This window comes from Mastomys coucha, unplaced genomic scaffold (assembly GCF_008632895.1).
Source record: "Mastomys coucha isolate ucsf_1 unplaced genomic scaffold, UCSF_Mcou_1 pScaffold15, whole genome shotgun sequence".
Classification (NCBI taxonomy): Eukaryota; Metazoa; Chordata; class Mammalia; order Rodentia; family Muridae; genus Mastomys; species Mastomys coucha.
Genome location: NW_022196897.1, coordinates 105059940 through 105067997, shown reverse-complemented (window position 1 = coordinate 105067997; position 8058 = coordinate 105059940). Strand labels below are relative to the sequence as shown.

Sequence of the window (8058 nt, the reverse complement as noted above, 5' to 3'; positions counted from 1 at the left end):
AATGCATGTGTGTGTGTGTGTGTGTGTGTGTGTGTGTAGTGTTCATGCAGTGCCTAAGGAGTACAGTAGGAATGCATGTGTGTGTGTGTGTGTGTGTGTGTGTTTGTGTGTATCATGTTCATCCCTTAAAACTGGAGTTACAGGCTGGAGAGATGGCTCAGTGGATAAGAGCACTGACTGCTCTCCCAAACAAAGATCCTAAGTTCAATTCCCAGCAACCACATGGTAGCTCACAACTATCTGTAATGGGATCTGATGCCCTCTTCTGAGGACAGCTATAGTGTACTCATATAAATGAAATAAATCTTTAAAAAAGAAAAACTGGAGTTACAAGAACTGAAATTACAATTGTGAGTTACCATGTGGATGCTGGGAACCGAAACCTGGTCCTATAGAAAAACATTAAGTTAAAAAAAAAATATATATATATATATATGTATATATAATAAATAAATAAATATAAAAAAAGGGGGGGCTGGTGAGATGGCTCAGTGGGGAAGAGCACCGACTGCTCGTTGGAAGGTCATGAGTTCAAATCCCAGCAACCACATGGTGGCTCACAACCACCCATAATGAGATCTGACGCCCTCATCTGGTGCGTCTGAAGACAGCTACAGTGTACTTACATATAATAAATAAATAAATATAAAAAAAAAAGAAAAACATTAAGTGCTCTTAACAGTTTAATCTTCTCTTCAGTCCCATATGTAGTCTCCTGCTGATTTTTTTTCCTCTTGCTTCTACAGCAAAGTGATTTCTTGTTTGTTTGAGAAAGAGCCACATACCAAATTCTTGACCTAGAATTTGCTATGTGGCTCAAGCTTGCCAGAACTCATGCATGTGCTTCTAGAGTGCTAGGAATACCACATCTAGCCCAGCAAAGTGCTATTTTTTTAAAGATTTATTTTATTTATTTTATGTGTATGAATACACTGTAGCTGTACAGATGACCGTGAGCCATCATGTGTGTGGCTGCTGGGAATTGAACTCAGGACCTCTGCCGGCCCCACTTGCTCTGGCCCCGCTCACTCAGGCTGTCTTCAGACGCAACAAAAGAGGGTGTCAGATCTCATTACAGGTGGTTGTTAGCCACCATGTGGTTGCTGAGATTTGAACTCAGGACCTTCGGAAGAGCAGTCAGTGCTCTTACCCGCTGAGCCATCTCACCAGCCTGCAAAGTGCTATTTTTAAGATATAAACTAGATGATACCTTTTATTACAGGAAACAGTCCAATGGGGAAAAAAATAGAAACCTATTAGATAAAAATCTAAAATGCTTATGGTTTACAAGGTTCTATATAGTCTCAACCTGGCAACATTGCAAACATACCAAATGATCACTGCCACTTAAACCACAGCATTTCACTTAAGAATCTTAAACTTGGAGCTAGAAAAATAGTGCTCAGTATATAAGGGCACTGGCTGCTCGTCCAGAAGTCCTAGGTACAGTTCCCAGCACCTACACAGCAGCTCACAACTGCCTGTAACTCCAATTCCAGGGGATCCAATGTCATCTCCTGGTCTCCAATGGCACCAAAAATAAAAGTTGTGCCATAAATGTAGGCAAAAGTACCAATTCACATAAATAAAACAAAATACATAATTTTTTTTCAACACAAACTAAAGCCAAGCATGGTGATATACACCTTTAATATCAGCACTTGGGAGGAAGAAAGATCTCTGAGTTCAAGGTCAGCCTGATATACATAGAGTTTCAGTCCAGCCAAAGTTTATATATCTCAAAAAGCAAAACAAAATCTCAAACTGAGCCAGGCATGGTGACTCACAACTGTAATTCCAATGCTCAGAAAACTAAGGCAGGAGAACTGCCACAAATTTGAGGACAACTTATCTAAACAGCAAGTTAAAGGTCAGTCAAGGCTCTGAGATCCTACCTGGACAAACTGAAAACTAAACCAGGTGTGACAGTATGTGTCTGTGATCCCAATATCCAGGAGGTAAGGCAAGGGAGTTATGAACCCAAGGCCAGCCGCAACTACATGAGACCATGTGTCAAAAAAGAAAAAAATTACTTCAAAGATGCGTTATCTTGAAGCTGGAAAGCTTGTTCAATTGATCATAGATGATTCCCAGCCTACACATGGTGACTCAACAACCATTCACAACTCCAGTTCCGGGGGGGAATATAACACCTTCTTTTGACCTCTGGATTGCCAGGCAAAGCAGTCAATACACACATTTTAAAAATAAATAAACCAAAATAAGAAGGAGGTGGGAGAAGGGAAAAGTGAGGAGGAAGGAAAGAAGAAAGGAAGGAAGGAAAGAAGGTAGGAAGGGAGAAGGGAGGGGAGGGGGGAGGGAGGGAAAGAAGGAAGGAAGGAAAGAAAGGAGGGGAAGGAGGAAGAAGAGAAGAGAAGCCAGAGAGGAAGAGCAGGAGAGCAGCAGCAGCAGCTGCATTATCTGGGAAGTGAACTCTGAACTCAGGAGTCTGAGGCAGAGACTGGAGTTCAAGGTTAGCCTGGGCAAAGTGTGGTTTTAGTTCATGTTTACAATCTCAGCATTCGGGAGCCACAGTTTTGATATTAAACTAGGTTAAAATGTGAAATCTATTTTAAATATTCCATATTATTTTAAAAATAAAAATAAAACTGGTGGCATGGCTTAGCAGATAAAGGAACTTTCCACCAAGCCAGACAACCTGAGTTCAATTCCTGAGACCCACATGGTAGAAGGAGAAAATGAACACACAAATTGTGCTCTAACATCCATATATGTACCCACACACACAAATAAATAAATGTAATAAAAAATTTTTGAGGGGCTGGTGAGATGGCTCAGTGGTTAAGAGCACTGACTGCTCGTCCGAAGGTCCTGAGTTCAAATCCCAGAAACCACATGGTGACTCACAACCATCTATAATGAGATCTGACTCCGAAGAGGGCATCAGACAGAAGAGAACATCAAATACCATTATAGACAGTTGGGAGCCACCATGTGGCTGCTGAGAATTGAACTCAGGACCTCTGGAAGAGCAACCAGTGCTCTGAACCACTGAGCCATCTCTCCAACCCCTCAAAACAAGTTTTAAAGACATGATTTTTTTTTTCACAAATCTTTATGGTTCTGGGTTTTTTTGGGGGGAGGGGAGTATTTGTTTCTTTACATTTATTATCTATTGTGTGTTTCAATATATTGCATTTATATAGGTAGGTGTATGCCACAATGCACATGTAAAGTCAGAGGACAATTAGAGAAAGCTAGTTCTCTCCTTTTACCATGTGCTTCCTAGGGACTGAATTCAGATTGTCAGATGTAGGGAAATATCTTTACCCACTGACAGAGGGCTAATATCCAATATATACAAAGAACTCAAGAAGTTAGACACCAGAGAACCAAATAACCCTATTAAAAAATGGGGTACAGAGCTAAACAAAGAATTCTCAACTGACAAATACCGAATGGCTGAGAAGCACCTAAAGAAATGTTCAACATCCTTAGTCATCAGGGAAATGCAAATCAAAACCCTGAGATTCCATCCCACACCAGTCAGAATGGCTAGGATAAAAAACTCAGGTGACCGCAGATGCTGGAGAGGTTGTGGAGAAAGAGGAACATTCCTTCATTGCTGGTGGGATTGCAAGCTGGTACAACCACTCTGGGAAACAGTTTGGCGGTTCCTCAGAAAATTGGACATAATACCAGCTATACCAGAGGACCCAGCTATACCACTCCTAGGCATATACCCAGAAGATGCTCCAACATGTAATAAAGACACATGCTCCACTATGTTCATAGAAGCTTTATGTATAAAACTCCGAAACTGGAAACAACCCAGATGTCCCTCAACAGAGGAATGGATACAGAAAATGTGGTTCATCTACACAATGGAGTACTACTCAGCTATTAAAAACAATGACTTTATGAAATTCTTAGGGAAATGGATGGATCTGGGGACTATCATCCTGAGTGAGGTAACCCAATCACAAAAAAACACACATGATAAGTGATATTAGCCTAGAAGATCTGAATACACAAAGTACAAACCACAAACCATAAGAAACTCAAGAAGGAGGAAGACCAAAGTGAGATACTTTGTTCCTTCTTAAAAAGGGGGAACAAAATACCCATGGAAGGAGTTGTAGAGGCTAACTATGGAGCAGAGACTAAAGGAAGGACAACTCAGAGACTGCTCGACCTAGGAATTCTTCTCATATTCAATCATCAAATCTAGACACTATTGTGGATGTCAACAAGTGCTGGATGACAGGAGCCTGAGATGGCTGTCTCCTGAAAGGCTCTGAGAGTACCCGACTAATACAGAAGTAGAGGCTCACAGCCATCCACTGGACTGAGTACAGGGTCCCCAATGAAGGAGCTAGAGAAAGGACCCAAGGAGCTGAAGGGTTTGCAGCCCCTTAGGAGGAACAACAATATGAACTAACTAGTACCCTCAGAGCTTCCAGGGACTAAAACTCCAACCAAAGAGTACACATGGGGGAGCTCATGGCTCCAGCAGCATGTGTATAGCAGAGGATGGCCAAGTCAGTTGTCAATGGGAGGAGAGGACATTGGCCATGTGAAGAGGGGCCAATGCCCCAGTAGGGGAATGTCAGGGCCAGTAAGCAGGAGGGGGTGGGATGGTGAGCAGGAGGAGGGAAGAAGGAACAGGGGATTGTTTTAGTTGTTTTGTTTTATTTTTCTTATTTTATTTATTTATTTATTTATTTATTTATTTTGGAGGGGAACCTGGGAAAGGAGATACTGTAAATAAAGAAAACATCTAATAAAAAAAATACCAGATAGAGCTAGAACACATACATACACACACACACACACACACACAAAAAAACTGGTCCTAAAGGCAGGAGATGGTTCAGTGCTAAGAACATTTACTAGTCTTGCAAAAGACCTGAGTTTACTTTCCAACACCCACATCAGACAGCTTACAACCACCTGGAACTCTGGCTCTACGAGTATCCAATGCCTCTGGCCTCTAAAGAACAGTGAGAAATAAACAGACACACAATTTAAAATAAAATTTTAAAATTCCCCTACTCTATAGCTACACTTTTCCAATGAATTTTGGGAGATTTGAGACGTGGGTCACCTAGTAGAATGCTTGCCTTAGAATGTAGAAAGTCCTAGGTTCCACCCCCAGTAATGAATAGATCAAATTTCAGTATTGTGGCACACAACTGTAACCAGAAACAGAAGAGTATAGCAGCAAGAGAATCAGAAATTCAAGATCATCTTTGGCTACATACTGAGTTAGAGATACATATCTGGCTTACATGGGACCCTACTCCCAAAAGACAAGAAAGAGTAAAGAAAAAGTACATACACAGTACTTAGAACACTATGTTATAAAAAATATTAGCTATTAGTGTAAGTATTCAAAAATGACAGCGACTGATTGTTCAATGAATAGTTTCCAAATTCTGTTCCCACAAAATTCCACAACACTTTAAGTAAAGAAAAATCAAGAGATACTATGACATATAAGCAGCAGTCTGTAGGGTAAAGTCCAGGGCTAAGCCTTTGTCTAGGATGCTTGAGAATCCAGGGATTGATCCCTGGCTCCCTTAACAATTAAAGCGTTAAAAGTATGTTATTTGCCAGGCATAGTACAGCACACACTTTTAATCCTAGCATTAGGGAGGCAGAGAAAAAGGATCTCTGTGAATTCAAGGCCAGCCTGGTCTACATGGCAAGCTCCTGGACTACATAGAGTAAGTCTAAAAGTAAATAAATAAATATATATATATGTATATGTGTATACTTATATTGTATGTATGTTATATTATATTATACACAATGTATATTATACATAAAGTATGTTAGTAGTGATTGGCAATGTACAATTTATAGACTTTTCACTTCTACAAAGCTTTGCCTTTAGTCAAAAAAAAAGCTGGATGGTAGAAACCTTCAAAAAATTTTCAAGTGCTACGTCTGAACCCTTTCGGACTCCTTTATAAAACAAATATATAGCAGAAATGGAACGGATCAAGACAGATAGGGCATCTAGGCAGTGGTGATACACACCTTTAGTCCCAGCACTTGGAAGGCAGACGTAGGCAGGTCTTTGTGATTTTGAACCCAGCTTGGTCTAAAAGTGAGTTCCAGGATAGCCAATGCTAAATAGAGAGACCCTGTCTCTAAGAGGAGGAAAAAAAAACAACAACAAAAGACAGATACAGCCACTGGACATAGTGGTACATGCTTTTAACTCCAGCACTTGAACAAAATCTCTGTGAATTCGAAGCCAGCCTGGTCTGGCTGACATGGTTGAGGAACGAAGGTCTTTAAGAGAAAAGGTGTCTGGTGATAAATATTAATAACTTGTTCAGTTTGATATGAATCAAGGCTCTATCCTAAGACATTCTAAGCAAGCATTCTGTCACTGAGCTACACTTCCCCCATCAACACCTGTTATTTTGGTTAGCTGCATGTAACGGAGGCCAAGGAATCATTGCCCTTAATAAGACCGGAAAAAATAAAACCATCTCCACCTTTCTAAAATAGAAAGATTACAAAGCTGGCCAAAGGCGGGTACCCTGTATCTAGCCTCCCAGATCAGGGTCATTCGACTGCACCGCATGGTTTCTCCAGGATGCTTGTCTAGCTTCGAGAAGGGAGGGGTAGAAGTCGACCATCAGGCCTCTCAGCAAATTCGCTCGAAATCACTGGCTCGTGAGCCGCAGGCACGTGACTCGCCACGCCCCGTGCCTCCCCCTTCCCCGCGCCAGCAGCACGCGCTGCCAACCTCATCATGTGACCTTCACGCGGCCCCAGCGTCGCCCCTGCTAGGCGACTGTTGCCAGCAGCCATTTTGCCGAGAACCTGCCGTCCGTGCTCGCGCGGGGGCCGAGCGCACGCCATGTCGCAGCCCGACTTCCCAGGCCGCACACGCGCTTCGAAAGAGCGCTCAGACAGTGAGGGCCCGACCGAGCCTCACGGAACACGTCGCACCCCGGGGCGCCGGAGGTTACAGACGGGTGCGTCTCGGCCTGCGATAGGCTGTGTCGCGCACGTGACGCCGCGGCGCCCCCCACCACCACCACACACCTTCGCCGTCCCCCTGCCCACGAAAACACCCACGACAGGCTCTCAATGCCTCGCGCGGAGTGCGCGATACTGAGCGCGTGGGGACGAACGGAGCGCGTGGCAGACGAGGCGCCTGCGCGTACCTGCCCGGTGGACGGGAGTAGACCCACGCCGCGCCGCTCCGGGGTCCCGGGACCGTCGCGCTGCCGGACCACCCGGCTGGTCATTGGCCGGCAGGCCGAGTCACGTGCCGCTCGCAGGCCCGCCCACAGCCGCTAATCACCTGGCACCCTGCTCGAAGCGGCACCGAAAGTGGCTCGCACGCGCAAGGGGAGCGTGGTCACTAGACTTCCTTCTGCCCTTTACGGGGTGGCATCCGCAAAGGGGAACGGAGGCAGCAGGGTCCTGAAACTAAAGTACGCTCACACCTACCGGCTTAACTTCGCCTGCCCCTCCAGGAGCCGTGAACCATCGCCCTTGGGCGCTCCCCGTTGCACGCCGGGATGCGTCTGGCGCCCCTCTGTGTGCTGCAGAGCATGCCGGGAAAGCCACCTCTCCCGTTTTCCTGGCTGTCACCTCTCCGGCTTTGCACTGGTGTCCCTTTGAAATCCGGTCCCAGGACGAGACGGTTTGGGTAATTACCAGACTGTGACAGTACACCAGGCACTCTCAGTCCCTCCTCCCCTACGTGTTTGATCTGTGTGGTTTTGGGAAAACCACTAAGCCTTCCTTCGTGAAGCGGTGCCTGCTGACTTTGTGAATATTGTAGGAAAAATAGCAAGAATGTTTACCTACAAGAACCACCAGCCTTTCGTGGTCAATGGACTAGAACGATAACTTGAAGCCTGTTTACCACAATTTCCACTTAAGAATGGTTGTAATTCTTAGAATTTCTCTAGGAATAGTAAACCTTTCACAATATGCTTATTGTTGGGGAAATAGGAGTAGAGAGTTGTTTGGTTTTGTGTTGCTATTTTTATTTTTAAGATCGACAGCATTGTTCCTAGCATAGGGCCTAAACCATATATAAGACATTGGAACTACAAAAAA

General features: G+C 44.1%; 1 protein-coding gene across 2 annotated transcripts in view; it reads right to left on the bottom strand.

Moving 5' to 3' along the window:
- Window positions 1–7538, bottom strand: part of Mga (MAX dimerization protein MGA) — a 90917-nt gene extending 83379 nt beyond the window's left edge. Inside the window, exon 1 of one of the 2 annotated variants that reach the window (XM_031371545.1) lies at window positions 7441–7538. The gene's annotated coding sequence lies outside the window, so the exon portion shown is untranslated. Of the gene's footprint in view, window positions 1–7151; window positions 7378–7440 lie in introns of those variants that run through there. The other variant, XM_031371544.1, reaches the window with a different exon arrangement.
- Window positions 7539–8058: the final 520 nt, after the last annotated feature.